The sequence below is a fragment of the Hemibagrus wyckioides genome, linkage group LG26 (genome assembly GCF_019097595.1).
Source record: "Hemibagrus wyckioides isolate EC202008001 linkage group LG26, SWU_Hwy_1.0, whole genome shotgun sequence".
NCBI classification, from domain to species: domain Eukaryota; kingdom Metazoa; phylum Chordata; class Actinopteri; order Siluriformes; family Bagridae; genus Hemibagrus; species Hemibagrus wyckioides.
Window position 1 is genome coordinate 19,083,903 of NC_080735.1, and position 20,496 is coordinate 19,104,398.

Genomic DNA, 20,496 nt, shown 5'->3' on the forward strand with positions numbered 1-20,496 from the left:
ATTTTCATGGGTCAGTAGGAAAAGTAGGTATTTGAAATTTGAGTTGTAACACTGAAAGTCAAAACCATTGTTTAATTATAAATTTTGATAATTTATTTTCTTAAAAAAAAAAAGAAAGAAGCTAAATAGGAACATTAACACAAAGTGATTGAGATACGGATATGTCCGGGATTTTCATTTATGACATTTCACTGTTTTTTATGTTGCATTGAATATAGTACATGCTTTCTGTTTTGTTTTGTTTTTTTGTAAATCTCAGCCAATACACCTTGTTATAATATACTTAAGGTTGTGGTGGGTTTCCTTTGTTTTGCTCGCCAACCCTGCTCTCCATGCAAACCTAAATACTGGTCCATCATTTAAGTGTAGCTCCACAGGCGTGTCAAAAGGGGAAGCACATGTTACAGTTAGCCTGGTACACCAAGACCAACTCTACTACCAACCAACCAGGGGAGCTCCTGAACCTGAATGTATGGGTCAACATGTAACTTCTCTTTGAACAGAGAGTAACCAAACCTCTTGAGAAAGGAAGATGTCATAGTTGCAATTTTACAACATAAAATGTATTGTGTAGAGTTCAGTGGAAAAGCTTGAATAGGTCAGAAGGTCAAGGTAAGAAGGAAATGTTTTGTCATGTAATTGATACTACAGATAAATGTGCTGTAAAAAACACAATTACACCATTACACCATTCACATGTTACACCAACTGTGATTTTGGCTGTTGAGTCCCTGTCTGTTTGATCTACAAAACTTTTCCCCACATGTTTGAGAATACATTTCATGCAGTTATGTCTGAATTTGTTCACTGACACCTTTGCATTCCATTGTGGGTTTTTCCTAGTTGTGACACTGATTCCAATGCACCATGCAGTTTGCTAGACTTTTTCTGTGACATCCATGACACGGGCAGGAAAACTACAGAAAATAAAATCTAAATAAACAAAACTATAGAATAAAAACATGGACTTAATTTTTTGACGAATATCAGTTTTGTTATTTTGGATGCACTGAACAGTGACATAACCAGTGTGGGACTGAATCAGAACAAATACTCTGCAGTTTTCATAGAATGTGCATTTACAGCATTCTTACTAGCATAGATACAACACACACACACACACACACACACGATAAAATCTCCATTTAAGATTCCTGGCTCAATTACATTGCAACTACTTTAAAATTCTTGTTATAATTAATGAGTAAAATATTTTTTTATATTGTGAACACAGAGCAGGTCATTATGAACTGATGTAAGGGAGTTTAATGGTCTACCAATTTGAAATGTCATTTTTATTTCAGCAGTAAGATGAAGTGAAATATTTATATTTTGGTGTCAGAGACTTCCTTTCTCCTTTGGTCCTTTTTAAAAAGGTATTCACAAACAAATGTTTAGATTTATAACAACAATAGATTCTTAACTGATCTTATTAGTAAATGTATTTCTATTTATTTTAATGCTTTATAGCATCTCTTTAAACTTGAAATATTTTGCCCATTTTATTTTGTAAAGGATTTTAAAAACTTTTCATCCTGCACACTCACAGATACTGTGAATGTGATGTGTTTAGTTTATTTATATTTTATTTAAAATGACCATTCTGTAGAAGGTAAAGTGTTTAAAACCAGATATACAAGACTTAGAACTAAATAAATCTAAACACATACTTTAATGAAGTATTGAACCTGGACAAATCATCAGCAATTTATTTGCAAACAATGAATATTTTTAAATATTAATATTAGACCTTTTGAGGTACAGCAATATGTATTCTTTAAAAATAACAAAGTAAACAGATTACCTGAAAATCCAATAATTATTTAGAGCTTTGGAGTCATTTGTTGAGACATTTCTTGCACAAAGTAACATTAACAGTAAAAGTTCTCATTTCAGGACATTTCTCTATTAAACATGTAGTAAGCGCTTCAGCTGCAGTTCCTCACTGTTCCGGGTCTCTGTCATATGACCAACCAGATTAAAGTATATGCTGAGAGCAACGTGTTGCCAGGTGAGATTGAATAAATGGAGCGTGCATGAGATAACGTTTATTTTTTTTAAAATGCACAAGGAGCTAAAGATAGCTAACGTGAGATAAGTCCTAAAAAATTTGTTCTATAGACTAAACTGGATATAAAATCCAATACAACTTTTATATTTTCATACCTACTTACTTTTCTCTTCAGAGGACGTTTTAGGTTCTTTCTCTTTTCAGTTTGCTACACCTGTAAACTTTGGAGTTTGGACCATACTCTACTTTAATTGTTTTATTATTATATAGACCAGAGAGAGAGAATTATGGGGTCCTTTTCATTACTTCGATTTTGACAGGTCTGACAGCCAATCAGAATCGTCCACATCACAATGCCCCGCCCCTTTTCAACCAATCAGAATCGTCCACTTCACAATGTCCCGCCCCTTTTCAACCAATCAGAAAAACGTATCTGTCACATTATCCCGCCTCCTTTTCAACCAATCAGAAAAACGTATCCGTCACAATATCCCGCCCCCCTTTCAACCAATAAGGATGATTGATGGGGAGGTTACATAATCCTACGTCATCAGACCCTTAATCACAAACACACCCACACACACACACACACAACACCCCTGTACGTGACACACTTACGCACATAAGCATATGTTTTCTCTGATATGGCATATTGTATAAGTTTATCTCCAGAATATGCCATATTCCCTTAGTCATCATTGGGTCTCCCTGAACATGACACACACACACACACGTGCACAAACCCTCTGTACGTGACACACCCATTTTCTCCCCTTGAAATACTTTATGTTTCCACATACGGAATATCGTAGCTTCACTGAGCACAACTATGGCTACTTGTCCTGGTGCACCTAAAAAACAGAAATCTACTATGGGTAGATTTTCAGACATCATAGAATGTGAAAATGTTCAATACTGGACATTATCAGAAGACTGCACAGTCGGTTTTTATTTCAATGTAGAATCAGTAGACGTAACGCTTTTCAAGCTACCGGGACCGGGGCGGATTCACTGGAGCAATGCCACAGAGATGGTGACTTTTGACCTGGGTGACTGGATCAAGTTTTGTAAATGGTGTAAAGACTTTGACTACATCATTCGGATGGATTTCTTTTCACCGACAGCCTACAAATGGAAATGGAAAAACTACGCATCTCCACATCTGACATACCGCATCAGAGCAACAAATTTCTCCAAGAATCAAGTCTCACTACATATTTCTACCACCGCTAAGGCCAAAGCCTACACATCTGAAGACGGAGAGATCTGTGATGTGAGGTTTGAACGTACCAGCTGGCATGATCTAGATCAGTACTTTAATCAAATCAGCAGATCATTCGAAACAGTGGCAAGAATCAAAGAAATGGAAGCATTACGAGTAAAACTAGAGGAACTTTTCTGATTCAATAGTCTTTCAAGACTGAACAGAAACCACACCTTCTACTGACTCCACCCCTAATGCTGTATATATGACCCCAACTAAATTTTGAGTTGTAAAACTTCTGGTCATCTGAGAACGAAATGTCTCAAGAATTCAACCCCTTCTTCTACACCCCGTTCGCTCCCGACGGTGATGATGATGCGACCTGTTCTGGTTATAAAGACGATGAAAACATCGCTGATTCCTTAGGAAAAAGAAATCTAACCTATCTGTCTACGAACGACGAAGCTGACGGGTGTATTTCTACCACTGTTCTGGCTATCATCCGTGCTGTGATGGGTGAACTGCTGGACAGGATCATCGATCAAGATCTCAAAGACAACTGTAATGGTTGCACGATTGATCACCCGAGTCAACTTCAACACTCGTGCCTTTTCGATCCTGAACAATACTACCTGCATATGAACTCCCACAGATTGATGAAAAAGCTGTTTAAACCGTGGCTGAAATATGCTGTGGCTAAAGGACTGAAAATGTGCGGTATCAAACAAACTCCATCCTTAGAAAAAATTCAGGGTATTGCTGAAGCTACCATATGCGACTGGAAAGATGAACCCTCCATCAAATCGGTTCTGAGTGAGGCTAAAGAGAAAACGAAGGAACTCTGCAGCGAACAGGTGTATGAAGATGTTGTGGATTACTGGACCTTTCACTTGTCTCTGGAACCCCAAGACCCCCCTCATACCTGGGAAACCTCAAAGTGCGCCACGTTGGTTCTGACTCAGAGAAAAAGATCTAAAGACTGAGATCATCACCATTTGTTGTTCACCATATGAACAACAACCTGGGTATTTTCACTAAACCCATTCATGTTTAATTTGTTTTTAGTCTATTGATTATTTGAAATTATTATTTGAAAAAATGTTTATAAATAAAGTTTAATTTGTTTTTAATCCTTTGATTATTTGAAATTAAATTGTGATATGTATATTTTAAAAATGTTTTATAAAATAAAGTTTAATTTGTTTTTAGTCTATTGATTATTTGAAATTATTATTTAAAAAAAGTTTATAAAAATAAAGTTTAATTTGTTTTAGTCTATTGATTATTTGAAATTATTATTTAAAAAAAGTTTATAAAAATAAAGTTTAATTTGTTTTTAGTCTATTGATTATTTGAAATTATTATTTAAAAAAAAGTTTATAAAAATAAAGTTTAATTTGTTTTTAGTCTATTGATTATTTGAAATTATTATTTTAAAAAATGTTTTATAAAAATAAAGTTTAATTTGTTTTTAATCCTTTGATTATTTGAAATTATTATTTTAAAAAATGTTTTATAAAAATAAAGTTTAATTTGTTTTTAGTCTATTGATTATTTGAAATTATTATTTTAAAAAATGTTTATAAATAAAGTGTAATTTGTTTTTAGTCTATTGATTACTTGAAATTATTATTTTAAAAAATGTTTTATAAAAATAAAGTTTAATTTGTTTTTAATTCTTTGATTATTTGAAATGTTTATGTAACATTAACCACGTGATGTGTCTTTTTTTTTAATGTGTCTATAATCTTGTTTGATCATTATTGTTCTGACACTTCAAAATGAGTAAACGACTATTGAAAAACATATATTATACACCATCCGACCCCGGTTCATATGGCGGTGTTGAGAGTTTGCAAAGAGCTATCGTTGAGAAAACGGGTAAAAGAGTTAATGATGTAGAGATAAAAAATTGGTTAGCCGAGCAGGATGCATATACTCTTCATAAACCGGTGTCTACAAAGTTTAAAAGAAATACTGTTTTCGTGAAACACATCGATGAACAATGGCAAGCTGATTTAGTAGATATGAGTAACCTGTCAGACATTAATGACAATGTGAAATTTTTGATAACGTGTATAGATATTTTATCCAAATATGCTTGGGTGCGTGTGTTACGAAACAAGACCGCTGATGAAGTAACTAAAGCTTTTGAGTCCATTCTAAAGGAAGGTAGAACCCCTAAGAAACTACAAACTGATCAAGGGAAGGAGTTTTTTAACAAGAAGTTTCAGAATTTAATGAAGAAACACGACATTATTCATTTCGCCACGGGTACAGGGCAAAAAGCAGCGGTGTGTGAGAGGTTCAACAGAACACTAAAGACCAAAATGTGGAGATATTTTACCGCTTTTAACACAAGGAAATACACAGACGTTGTACAAGATCTGGTTCATGGTTACAACCACAATTATCATTCCAGCATCAAAATGAAGCTGGCCGAGGTCAACGAAGCCAATTAACACGATATTTAAAACTGTTTACGGGTTATGCTCATCGAAAATGAAGAAAACAGAGAAAATAAAATTCAAATATAAAATAGGTGACGTAGTTAGAATTTCCAGATCAAAAGGACAGTTTGAAAAAGGATACGAACAAAATTTTACGGATGAATATTTTACAGTTTCTGAACGGATACCGAGAGATCTGCCGGTATATAAACTGCAAGACTGTGACGGGGAAAAAATTGATGGGACATTTTATGAGCCTGAGATACAAAAGATTATTATTGGAAAAGACAAGACATTCAAAATTGAGAAAATCCCGTCAGAAAAGACTCTAATCCAGAAAAAGGTATGTCTGGTGAAATGGCTTAATTGGCCCCAGAAATTCAATTCCTGGATTCCAGCTGAAGCAGTAGTGAACATCACACGATAGAACTTAAAGATCACGATGCGAACACAACTTCTAACTATATTCATTAAGTCATGGATGAGTGCGGATTCTTTTTGACTCTTCCGAGCAATGCGTCTATGGACATTTACCCCGATAATAAGATCTCACACTACACTACTAAACTAGCCAAACCAACTGATCTGAAAGGAGACTGGGAAGTCTCACTTGTGGAGGTTCAATATGTCCATAGTTGGCACTTAGTAACCCAGAAAGAATGTCAATTTCATGTGGTTCTGTTGAACGGATCAAAGAAAATCAAATACTACGTCTGTCACATCACTAAAGCGTATTACGGAAGTATTGAAAACCTGGTTAGTGAAATCAACCAAACGATGAGAAACCATAATATCGACATGGTGTTATCCTAAAACCCTATAAAAAATAAAATACCTATGGTATGCCAAATATCGTACACATTCAGTGCTAATGGAAACCTGGCATATATGCTAGGTCTACTCTCCGGCGGTCTGTTAACGTTTGAAGCCCCAGTAGCACCCAACCCCATTGATATTCGTGCAGGCTTTTACACCATGTATGTGTATAGTGATGTCATAGAGTATCAGAGTCGGTGACAGCTTTGCCCCATTACTGAGATGCGTACAAATAACGGGAGAAAAAAATAAAATAGTTAGTATAGTGTATGATAAGCAACACTACACATGTGTAACTAAGAACCATATTACCGATATCGTAATCGAAGTCAAATCGGATCAGAACAAGCATATACCGTTTAGTTACGGAAAGTTCATAGTTAAACTACACTGCAGACCTGCTAGACACTCGTTCTGCCTGTGAAAATGTTAGATAGGGGGTATGCCTATGTGAATTACTACGTCAATCAGGCAGGAAATGGATTCCCTGGTTTTCAAGGTATGGGGCAGGTCTAGGAGGTCTGTTTAAAGGGCTTTTTAGGATGGCTATTCCGTTCCTCAAGAGGGGGATATCTATTGCAAAACCTCATTTAAAAACAGCAGCCAAGGTATTGTAAGCGATGTAGTGACCAACATTATGAACAAGATGCAAACTCAGAATCAGGAGGGGTCAGGTCTCGCGATGCTTTCACGTAAAAAATCTAAAAGACCCCCGGGGCAACGACACACGATTCCGAATAAAAGACACAGAGTAACTAACATCAAAACCAGTGTGAAAAAGACCAAGCAGAGAGACAACAAGTATCCTCCCATCTCCCACAAAAGAAAGCAGCTGAACATTTTCTAACACCATGGCTTTCTTACACAGTCTATCCACAGAGTGTACAAAGTCCGAACTGGATATTTTCACATTACCTTATACACAGACTAGTTTTGAAAAGTACACTTATGTTGAAATACCACTGCTTTCTGCTTTGACAGACAATGGGCCCCTGGAGTTCTTCATGGCGGGAAACGGTGAAGATTACCTCGATTTGAATAACACATTCCTACATCTCACATGTAAAATCACCAACGCTGATGGGACCAACATAGACGACGATGCTGGTGGGGGTTATAAATTACCCCATAGCTTCTATGTTTTCACAAGTCGACATCATGCTTGGGGATCGACTTATTTCACAATCAAGCAGTACTTATGCTTACTGCATTTGAATGTCTGCTCAATTATGGTAAAGAAACATTGGAATCACAATTTTGCACAGGATTATTCTATAAGGACACTGCAGGACATATGGACGCCACTGACTCCGAGGGGCGAAATGAGGGTCTTAAGCGAAGGGTCCGATTCACCGTTGAAAGCAACACGTTTGATCTGATCGGACACATTCACTCAGATATATTTTTTCAAGATAAACTGTTGTTGAACGGTGTGGATTTAAGAATTAAAATGGTTCGTAGTAAAGACGAATTTTGTTTGATTAAGGAAGGCAACGGCAGTTTCACTCTAAAATTCTCAACGCAGCGTTCAATAAAAACCCTTTTAATTTTAAACATTACGATACAGAGTTTGTGGCTCTGTACATGGACGGAACTCAATACCCTGCAAAAACTCTCAAGCATCAGGAAAGCAACTAAAGGATCAAGCGCTAGCTATAAACAGAGAAGAGTATTCGAATGGATATACTTTAATTGCATTCAACTTCAACCCCGACGATGATTGTGGTCAACATTTGTCATTAATAAAGTCGGGGAACATGCGACTGGAACTCAGATTTCGCGTTCCCCTACCAAGAACAGTGAATCTCATCGTCTGCGCCAGTTTTGACAGTATTCTAGAAATAAACAACCGGAGAAACGTGCTCATCGATTACCAGTACCGACGGTACCATGGATACCGAGGAACTAACAACCGTTATGAGAAGTTGCTGTGAAATAGATAAAATGTTTCGAGGTGTGATGGCCTGTGATGAGCTACCTGTGAGTACTATTAAAAATTTTCCTGCGCTATTAATTGTTAATACACATCCGAGAAATATGCCTGGGGAACACTGGTTAGCTTTGTGTCTTAATGATGAAACCTCCGGAGAGTTTTTTGACTCGTATGGACACCCGCCAGACTATGAACTCTTTCCTGAATCTATTCAATACTTTTTTGAGAAAGAACTGCCGCGAAATAAAATATAACCCTATACAGGTTCAAGACTTTACTTCAGTTTGTTGTGGACAACACTGTGTATTTTTTCTATGTCACAGAGCTAAAGGTTTTTCTTTTAACCGTATTATGTCTAAGTATAGTGATGATTTAAAACATAACGATAACGCAGTCGTGTCTTTTGTTAAAAAAATATACCCTAGAGCAAATAAAGAAAGGCACACATATAGATGTGTGCAGTGTGTTAACTCTTTGGAATTGTTTCATTCACGCGTGTAGTAAAGTATTTAATCACGATGCACCACACAATATTTCTTCATGATTGTTATTTTTATTGAAATAAAGTATTTAATCACGATGTATCACATGATATTTTTTATGATTGTTATTTTTATTGAAATAAAATGTTACAAATTACATTTAAACAAACATAGTCCCTCGAAAGTCATTTCAAAAATCAATCCATTCAGAGGGGGGAAGAATGGGGGAATTAAAAACAGGGGACAATGAACTGTAGACTTTTCTTCTTCTTCTTCTTATAGGGGGTGGGGAAGGGGAAGGGGTCAATGAACTGTAGTCTTTTCTTCTTATAGGGGGTGGGGAATGAGACACGGGTTGAGAAGGATACGGGTCCTTAGAACATTTATGTCAGATATTTTACGTCGAACAACCCCATTAGGTATCGTTGAAAATGGTATATTTAGACTAGCTACTGTATGCAGTAATTCTGTCCATCCTAAAGGTCTCCGGTCATCAGAAACTTTATGAGGGGCGGTGATATTTCTAAGTAGATCCACAATGTGGGACCCTTTGATTGTATTTCCGTTAAAAATAAATTCACCAGCGTCATTCCATGACGCAACATCGTCGGATTTTAAGATTTTCTCCATAATGTACGAAGCGTTTCTTTTTTTCTTCATGGGGATGTTGGCAAGCACTTCTTGTACAATTCCATCTTCTTTAGATTGTGAATCTTCAATAGGTGCCAATGCTGCTGTTTTATTATCAGGTATTTGGGGGAGGGATAGAGTCAGCTGCGTTGTTTCCTGATCTCCGAGTTTAACCAAGTTTTAAAATTTTTGCAGGGTCATCGTGTAGAGTTTTGCCTTCTCATATTCGTTCAGATCTGTTCTTGACAAAATTTGACGTATCCCAACGTCTAAGTTGTTTTCAGCAGTCTTTCTTAAGTTTTCTTTCTCCGCAGTGATGTTTCTAAGCTTATCAATCTGATGCTGTGGAACTAAATACATTTTCTCAGCTGTCTCCATGTTAACTGGTGCGAGACGAGATTAAACTACTTATAAAAGGCACTGCTATGCTAAGTAGCGGGAGAAGAAACCCACCAGATTGGTTAATAACTTTCCTCTTGGTTTCTACAGACGCTCTTTTATTAGCAAAAAGTTTGATCCATTTTTTCCGTTTTTTTAATTCCTTGTACTGCTTTGATGTTAGTGGTATGTTCCCTCTAAGAAGATTCAATGACAACTCACAGATGGTGTGAATGAGATCAGCGGGTGCTTCACGCAATATATATTTTCTCTGAGTGAGGGTTGACTTGTGTCAAGGTTTTTTTTTAACCGAGCAGACATTTTTAAAGATATTTCTTCTTCTTCTTTTTCTTCTTCTTTGGAATATACACAACCAGAGTTTTCTTGCAAAATCACCCCGGACCGTAGCCACAAGTCTTCTGGTGTGACAGTTTTAAAACCGATAATTAAATACCCCCTAAGGTCTACCGACGGTGTCGTAAAACATTCCGGAAAATACCTGCTGATACATCCGTTACATTTGCCGAGTTAGTATGTCGGTTTGTAATTCATCTCTAGGATTTTTAAACAGAACCACATAATACGTAGTAAATACTTCTTCTTAATGGTGTTTGAATTGTGTGTTGTTTTCATCAGCGGAAGGTTTTTGCTCATCCGAGCGGGTATTGTTTTAAACATATTTGTTCTTCTTCTTCTTTGGAATATACACAACCGGGGTTTCTTGCGGAAACAACCCAAACCGTAGCCTAAAGTCTTCTGGTGTATTCGCTTTTAAATCGACAAATAAATACCCATAAGGTTTAATTGTAGCGTCGTGAAAACATTCCTGAAAATATTTGCTATTATCTGGATACATTTGCTGAGCTAGTATGCTGATTTGTAATTTATCTCCAGGATTTTTAAAAAGAATCATATAATTTGTGTTTAAGTTAATGGTTCTACTACTTTTTCCTTGAAAAAACAAATTCTGTACCAGATAGATAACACTTAGATTTCTGTGGTGTGCCTTCTCTACTTCCTCGTTTTTACTGGCAGACTCCATTAAATCATCTATTACCAACAAGTTTGTCTTGTTAGTAGGTAAAAGTTCATCATCACACAATGAACTGGGTATTCCTTGAAGAAATTTTATGTTTATTTTGATCATCAACTCATCGTACAAAGGTTGCCAACAAGAATAAATCCACACAATATTTTCAGGTACTTTTGACAACACTTCTTTACTGTTTTCCAGCAAAAGTTTGATAAAAAAAAGATTTACCGCTATTACTTGGTCCACACACAATACATGAAAATGGCATTTGCAATCTCGTATCAAAAGTAGTCACATTCATGTTATCCATGACTAGTGGTCAGGTTGACAGAATGACAAACAAAATGATCTTTTTATTATACATACATACAATCATATACACACTCATAAACATGATCAATCTTAATATCCATAAGGGAGAGTTGTAAAATCAGGTAATAAAACAGATGATCTTTTTATTATACATACACTATATTGCCAAAAGTATTCGCTCACCTGCCTTGACTCGCATATGAACTTAAGTGACATCCCATTCCTAATCCATAGGGTTCAATATGACGTCGGTCCACCCTTTGCAGCTATAACAGCTTCAACTCTTCTGGGAAGGCTGTCCACAAGGTTTAGGAGTGTGTTTATGGGAATTTTTGACCATTCTTCCAGAAGCGCATTTGTGAGGTCACACACTGATGTTGGACGAGAAGGCCTGGCTCTCAGTCTCCACTCTAATTCATCCCAAAGGTGTTCTATCGGGTTGAGGTCAGGACTCTGTGCAGGCCAGTCAAGTTCCTCCACACCAGACTCAGTCATCCATGTCTTTATGGACCTTGCTTTGGTCACTGGTGCACAGTCATGTTGGAAGAGGAAGGGGCCAGCTCCAAACTGTTCCCACAAAGTTGGGAGCATGGAATTGTCCAAAATGTCTTGGTATGCTGAAGCATTCAGAGTTCCTTTCACTGGAACTAAGGGGCCAAGCCCAGCTCCTGAAAAACAACCCCACACCATAATCCCCCCTCCACCAAACTTTACACTTGGCACAATGCAGTCAGACAAGTACCGTTCTCCTGGCAACCACCAAACCCAGACTCGTCCATCAGATTGCCAGATGGAGAAGCGCAATTCGTCACTCCAGAGAACACATCTCCACTGCTGTAGAGTCCAGTGGCGGCGTGCTTTACACCACTGCATCCGACGCTTTGCATTGCACTTGGTGATGTATGGCTTGGATGCAGCTGCTCGGCCATGGAAACCCATTCCATGAAGCTCTCTGCGCACTGTTCTTGAGCTAATCTGAAGGCCACATGAAGTTTGGAGGTCTGTAGCGACTGACTCTGCAGAAAGTTGGCGACCTCTTCGCACTATGCGCCTCAGCATCCGCTGACCCCGCTCCGTCAGTTTACGTGGCCTACCACTTCGTGGCTGAGTTGCTGTCGTTCCCAAACACTTCCACGTTCTTATAATACAGCTGACAGTTGACTGTGGAATATTTAGGAGCGAGGAAATTTCACGACTGGATTTGTTGTACAGGTGGCATCCTATCACAGTTCCACGCTGGAATTCACTGAGCTCCTGAGAGTGACCCATTCTTTCACAAATGTTTGTAAAAACAGTCTGCATGCCTAGGTGTTTGATTTTATACACCTGTGGCCATGGAAGTGATTGGAACACCTGATTCTGATTATTTGGATGGGTGAGCGAATACTTTTGGCAATATAGTGTATATACAATCATAAGCACGAACAATCTTAATAACCGTAAGGGAGAGTTGTAAAATCAGGTAATAAAACACGTTTGTCATACACAACTCTGAATCTTTTTATTTGTGTTTGATTTCTCAAATGAAAACCCTTTTTATCTCAAATGATTTGTTTGTGTGATGTTATAAGTTGACCGATTTGATCCGGATTCTTCACTCGATCATCCACTAGCTCAGTAAGCGATTTCAAATTGACAACTTCGGAATTTAAATTGATACCTTTTGCTTTCATAGATGTTTTTTAGTTTTATACCCATAGGTTTTAGGACCAGTACTGACAAACTCAATAATATGATCACCATCCTCTAGCTCGCTGGTAAGACCCAAGTAATCACTCAGTGGAGGCATCCAATCACCTTCACCGCTTTTAAAAATGATGCTGTCTGTGTCTGTGTATAAACAACGCTGTTTTACACGATCCAACAGATTGTACAGTTCTAGTCTCGCATATGCTGTAGTAAAAATTCCGATGAATACGTTAGCATTACCTGGTTTAATCAGTCTGTCATCCTTATAGCGTCACTGTGTGAGAGCGACCTCATCTGACAGAAAAGAGAAATGGCTAACATTGTAGAGATCAGAGAACATAAAGTTTAAAAACTTTGATCAGAGATGTGTTTGATCTGTTTTTGGCACATTTTACCCCACAGCGAATTTAACACGAGTTTAGCCACAGATCTTTTTGTGGGGTTGACCCTGATGTGATCAGGATTCAACTCGATACCCTCGTTATGCTTGTAATTTTTAATGTATGTGTCTTTTGTGTTTTCATCGACTACCCATGATGGGTAGCCTGAACTTTCCTGTTTGGTTTTGAGAAACATTTTAATATACTTGGTAAAGAGATTGTTAGATCTATTGGGGAAGTGCCAAACCTCAAACACTTTAAAACACAAAATTTTGTAACCCTTTACAATGGCCTTAGCTATTTCGACAGATGCCCAAGTTCCGATAAGAGCTCGGTCTTGGTCTGAATGGCGACACTGCTTTTGCTGTTGTTGCTCACAGCATGTTTTACACAGAGGGAAAAGAAGTTTGCTTCTTACCCTGTAAGGAAGAACAGGAGACCACAGACCTCTAGGCGGTAATACTTTAGCTCTGATTAACCTGAAATAATTCTCTAGAGGCTCAAAGTCACGGTAAATGATGACTGGGTGACTGATTGGGTAGGTTTTTGTCTTATTCACGTAGTGATAAAGAGAAGTGAAATCATAATAATCTATTCTCTCCTCTGCTTTTACTGTGTAATGTAAATGAAATGCGTTGGTTCTACTGCCGTAAAGGGCGTCTCGGGGGTTTATGTGCTCTGGAAAGTCAAACTCTTTTAGAAAGTTTACCACGTTGTTATCACATTTCTTCATTTCACTCCACTCATGCTCCCAAATTGTTGTGACATGTAAATTGTGTGTCTCTTGCAAATACTTAATTTTCTCCAACGTTTTTTGACAGACATCCCCGAAGCTAATGTTGCTGTTAAAGGGGAAGGGGCCTGTTGAGGGATAACACTTTTCACACCCATGATAAAAACAACCGAGAAACTCGAATGCCTTTCACGTCTGACCCACTTCACAATACCCATCAACAGAATAAAGGCCAAACGTTGCTTCACCTTCGTTCAGAGCGTGTTGAATGGGAAGGTTTTGTGTGGCGGAAATGTATTCAAGCCACTGAATGGATGGTGTTGAGAAAGATTTCTGTCTATTGATGTAATTATCTAGTGGTGGGATAGCTAGTGTGTCTTCATCGAGAAATAATGACAGATGCGATTGTTATACATTTAAAGGGATCAACTTCTGTACTTTCTAGAATTTCATTTCTGAAAGCTAAACACCCCTGTCTCAGAATGTCTACATCGTTCATGCAGTATCTCTTTCTTTAAATTAAAGACTTTGTCAGTCACGGTCGCGTACCACATAAAAAAATCCTCCCTGTCCTTAGGCATCATGCTATCCACACCGTAAAACTCGGGCTCAGGATACGGACCTATGTAGTCTCGGTGTTCTAATGTGTTCCAGAAATGAGGAAAATAACCTTTCTTATTTTCTGAGAACCCCATGGCTTTAGGAAGATTACTTAGCTTCATGGGTAAGAAAGACAGACTATTGATGTATTTCTGTTGAAAATCTGTATCAGAAAAACACATAATTTTTCCACCTTGTGCAATGATTTCAGGTGCGATTCCTTCTTTCACTAAATGATTTAGCAAAAGGTATGAATCGAACCCTCTAGTGTTATACGCTATAAATGTGTACCCTCTGTACTTTTTATGATGGAAAGTCCTAAAAAATGCTGCAACACACTCCTCCCCTACAATTCATACAACATAATAAATTAGCAGTATGAGTTCCTGTTTCCTGTCTAGTCTCGAAATCATAAAAGATGTATTTCATATTTGGCTTTTCTTTCCTTAACAGTTATGCACTGTTTCTGAATCCACTTTTTCACCACAGAGTTCACAATGTCTCCCTAAGCACACATGATCTTTCCGGTTAAAGGGGTTCCGATACTCTATGACATTACAGGTACTACAATAGAACCCCGTTTCACACAGAGAGTATTCACCTCTTTCAGATCGATGTTTTACTTTATGTATGTCGAAACAACGTTTTGACTTACACAACCTCGAACAATCAGGACATTTAATTATACCCTGTCTATGTTTGTAGCAATCTACATCACGACAAATGTTACAGCTAAACTCACACTTGTGAGCTCTGGCTTCCTCATACCCCGAATGACAGAAACGACAGACATGACCACGTCCCAAAAGTCCTGTAATGCTTTTAACTCCGTAATAATTATTGTCATGCAAGAACAAGTAAATTGTTTTTTCATGGGGGGTTTTGCTGGTTTGAAAGAAAGAGTAGCCGGCTTTGTTGTCAGAACGGTGTATGATTACGATTTTACACTTCAGATGCTTCTCAAATTTAGATACATCAGCGAATGTGACAGCTGTGTTTTCAGTTAATCCTACATCACGGAGGATTTGTCTAGCGATTTTTTCAGTTTGAAAGTCATTATTTTGAGGGTTCAAAAGTTGTGTAACACATAGTGTAAAACACATGTTGTCTTTATTATGAAATATATACAGATGTCTCATCTTCTTCTGTATAGCTTCCGAAGTGAATAATGTACTAACCTTCCTTTTATTTGGATTACTATTTCGAGTGTATTATCTGTAAAAATTTCACGTTTACTTTGAATAGAATTTTCAAGCATGGTCAGAAATGACTGTAAATCAACAGACCCATTAACTAGTTGAATGCATGAAGATACGTTGATCGTATCACCTCTAATTTCAACCGTTACTATGTCCTTTGGTGAAATCATTTCATTAGCCACTTCTATCAAACTGTTTAAGATTTCTAAAACAATTATAAAAATCCGTAAAGCTGTCTACAGCTGCGATCGATGAAAAATTTACTCTTCTCCTAATTTCAGTATTACTGAATCGGTCGCGATTAATTATTCTAATATTAGGATCAATTCCGTTACCAACTTGCACGTTTTCATTACTGGGTGAGGGTATGATCTCATCATTATCTAATTGCATGCTTTCAACACTATGGGGTTGTATGTTAACACCACAAAATATTTGCATGTCATCACAGCTTTGGGGGTTTATGTTCTCAGTATTAGCTGTTTGTACGTCTTCTACATTAGGAGACTGTTTCAGTCCTGTTTTCATTTACAGTTTGAGTGTTTCGTGACGCAACGGTATCGAAAAAGTTTACAAAACCCGCATTTAACATAACGAGGCTTTGGTTAAGATCATGAAACAAATCATGTGGAGATAACGGTGTATGATTATGCTCGATTTCTGAAGTAGAGACCTCGTTGATGTTTTGAACTATCATTTAATTGATTAACCGCATCTAATAACGCTGGATTCAAGGGGGTAGAGTAACCTTGTTCATTTACACTATTCTGTAATGCTAGCAGACTCTGGTTAAGTTCACTGAATATGTCGTGTTGAGTATGTGGTGTATTTGATACATTATGATCTGAATTATGATTGGAATTGGGTATTAACCGGCTCAGGACTTCTTAGACTAACATTCAACTGGTTAACTGCATCTATTAATGAGGGATTCAACTGTGTAGAGTAACCTTGTTCATTTAGACTATTCTGTAATGCTAACAGACTCTGGTTAAGTTCACTGATTATGTCATGTTGTGTCTCAGGTGTAATGATGTCACTATAATCTGTAATAGGGGTCTGACTAACAAGCTGCTGTGATGGTCCTAAACTCTCGTTTAACTGATTGATAGCATCTGTTAAATAAGGGTTCAGAGTTGTGCATGAGTTGTGCTGTAACAAACTACTAGAAAAAGTTTCATCAAAACCGAAATCATAAGACGGTAGATTATTTTCACACCATATTTTCTTAGCCCCTGAAGACTGTGTGAGATTCACCCGCTTCTGCTCCATGTCTATTGTGAAATCTTTTTAACAACTCTATATTCACAGTAACACAGCTTTTCAGACATTCAAGAGTATCATATAAAGATTGTAGATATTCAATACCTGAAGTGTTGTCAAGTGTAATAAACAGACGTTCAAACCTTCCAAATATTTCGTCTCTTAGTTGAAAGAATCCATTCAATGTGATGAAACACTCCTCAGGATATGCAGCCACTTGATCGAGATTATTTTCTCCTCCATCGAAAATGTGGCCTATGTCTTCTTCTTGTTCTTCATCAGTATCACTCACTTCTGGATTAGAAAGGATAATATTAATAAAATGTATAAGGGTGAGCTTTTACAACCCTTGAATGGGTTGGTTACATTTTTAGAATATTCAGTATTCATATTTTATGTCATGACTTACCATCAGTGTAAGTGGCTTGATCTAGATGATTAAGCACTTGATCCGAGTTGTTTTCTCCTTTGAAAACGCGGCCTATGTCCTCTTGTTCTTCATCAACAAATAATAAAATGTATAAGGGTGAGCTTTTTTACAATCCTTGAATGGGTTGGTTACATTTTTAGAATATTCACATTTTATGTTATGAGTTACCTGCAATTCGAGGAATTGGTTTAGGCCACGGATGTACTAAAGCGGTAGGCCTTTGGTCGGAGTCAGATCGTTCTGTTGTTCTTAAGCCTTGCGTTGATGTTTCAAGACACTCGTCATCTGAAATAATCACTTCGCTGTTGTCTAACACATCATAGGAAAAAGATTCTATTAGTATTCCGAGTTATACATTTCATCTTAAAACAATGTTCTGTGAGACATAATGAAATTACCTAATGCTGATTGATTTTGATTTCCTAGACACTACTGCCAGATATGTATAGTCTGACCTTGTTCTGTAATTAAATGTATCAAATTAAACTTTATATATCTGTTTCCATCTATAACTAAATAGAACAAGATATTCTTTCTAATTATATTATTCTAATATTAATATTAATATTATTAATGACATTCAATCTAATACACATAAATGAAATGATTCAAGTTAGTGAAAATGTGTTAAGTTCTCCCCTGCAGAAAGGTCCGTGATCTCTAAAAGTTAGATTGGAGAGCGTAGAAGTTCTGTACCCTCTGTCAGATCCTCTAAGTTGTGAAACCACTTGGGAGACCCAACGATGACTAAGGGAATATGGCATATTCTGGATATTCAGTATGTACCATATCAGTAGAAAACATATGTTTATGTACGTAGGTGTGTCACGTACAGAGGGTTTGTGCACGTGTGTGTGTGTGTGTGTCATGTTCAGGGAGACCCAATGATGACTAAGGGAATATGATATGAGTGATTGAAGCTGTGGTTGCTCACTCTGCTCCTGGACATCAACACACCCATACATTCTTGCTGTACCTTTTTGTTGGCAAGAGGCCCACCAAACCCGGGAGGTAAACTGTGTCCCTTTGTCAGAAAATATCTTCTGAGATGCCATAATTTCGAAAACCTGATGGGCATGCCTTTGAGGGGGATGAGGTGGCACACTTTAGAGAACCAATCAATGGCTACAAGAATAGTGTTATATTTGTTTGAACATGAAAGATCCTTGATAAATTACACACCCAAGTGTTACCAGGGTCGTTGTGGTATTGGCTGGGTTTGCTGGAAGCTGGTGGCTAGGGTTAGTTTGGGCACTGACAGGGCAGGCTCTGACATGGTCCACTACATCCCACGCTATCTTGGGCCAACAGAAGCCATTTTGTACGATAACTATGGTTCTTCAGATGCCCGGGTGACCTGAACTAAGTGCCAAGTGGACCCATTGAATTACTCATTCTCTAAGTGCCGGCACATACTGCTAAGCAGGAGGACATTCTGGTGAGGCTAGTTCCAACTGCTGTGTTTGGCGCATTTCTTCCCTTATGTCCCATCTGACAGGTGCAAGCACAAGGGAGGGTGGTAAAATGGGTTCAGGGCATAAGGGCAAGTGCACAGGGTCATGGTGGTCTGCTTCACCATTATTAGTGCCTATTATGTTGCGCCCCCTCTAGCCAGTGCCACAATTCCTCTAGTGCTTCTTTGATATATATATATATATATATATATATATATACACTATATTGCCAAAAGTATTCGCTCACCCATCCAAATAATCAGAATCAGGTGTTCTAATCACTTCCATGGCCACAGGTGTATAAAATCAAGCACCTAGGCATGCAGACTGTTTTTACAAACATTTGTGAAAGAATGGGTCGCTCTCAGGAGCTCAATGAATTCCAGCGTGGAACTGTGATAGGATGCCACCTGTGCAACAAATCCAGTCGTGAAATTTCCTCGCTCCTAAATATTCCACAGTCAACTGTCAGCTGTATTATAAGAACGTGGAAGTGTTTGGGAACGACAGCAACTCAGCCACGAAGTGGTAGGCCACGTAAACTGACGGAGCGGGGTCAGCGGATGCTGAGGCGCATAGTGCGAAGAGGTCGCCAACTTTCTGCAGAGTCAATCGCTACAGACCTCCAAACTTCATGTGGCCTTCAGATTAGCTCAAGAACAGTGCGCAGAGAGCTTCATGGAATGGGTTTCCATGGCCGAGCAGCTGCATCCAAGCCATACATCACCAAGTGCAATGCAAAGCGTCGGATGCAGTGGTGTAAAGCACGCCGCCACTGGACTCTAGAGCAGTGGAGACACGTTCTCTGGAGTGACGAATCGCGCTTCTCCATCTGGCAATCTGATGGACGAGTCTGGGTTTGGCGGTTGCCAGGAGAACGGTACTTGTCTGACTGCATTGTGCCAAGTGTAAAGTTTGGTGGAGGGGGGATTATGGTGTGGGGTTGTTTTTCAGGAGCTGGGCTTGGCCCCTTAGTTCCAGTGAAAGGAACTCTGAATGCTTCAGCATACCAAGACATTTTGGACAATTCCATGCTCCCAACTTTGTGGGAACAGTTTGGAGCTGGCCCCTTCCTCTTCCAACATGACTGTGCACCAGTGCACAAAGCAAGGTCCATAAAGACATGGATGACAGAGTCTGGTGTGGATGAACTTGACTGGCCTGCACAGAGTGCTGACCTCAACCCGATAGAACACCTTTGGGATGAATTAGAGCGGAGACTGAGAGCCAGGCCTTCTCGTCCAACATCAGTGTGTGACCTCACAAATGCGCTTCTGGAAGAATGGTCAAAAATTCCCATAAACACACTCCTAAACCTTGTGGACAGCCTTCCCAGAAGAGTTGAAGCTGTTATAGCTGCAAAGGGTGGACCGACGTCATATTGAACCCTATGGATTAGGAATGGGATGTCACTTAAGTTCATATGCGAGTCAAGGCAGGTGAGCGAATACTTTTGGCAATATAGTGTATATGTCTATGTATATGTAGTATCAATAGCA

General features: G+C 38.2%; 1 long non-coding RNA gene across 1 annotated transcript; it reads right to left on the reverse strand.

The window, feature by feature from the left end:
• Positions 1-12,296: 12,296 nt before the first annotated feature.
• On the reverse strand, positions 12,297-18,204 carry LOC131346961 (uncharacterized). The gene is made up of 3 exons (XR_009203681.1): positions 17,712-18,204; positions 17,523-17,609; positions 12,297-17,407 (listed from the first exon to the last, which is right to left on the reverse strand). It is a non-coding gene; the product is annotated as an uncharacterized LOC131346961 (long non-coding RNA).
• Positions 18,205-20,496: the final 2,292 nt, after the last annotated feature.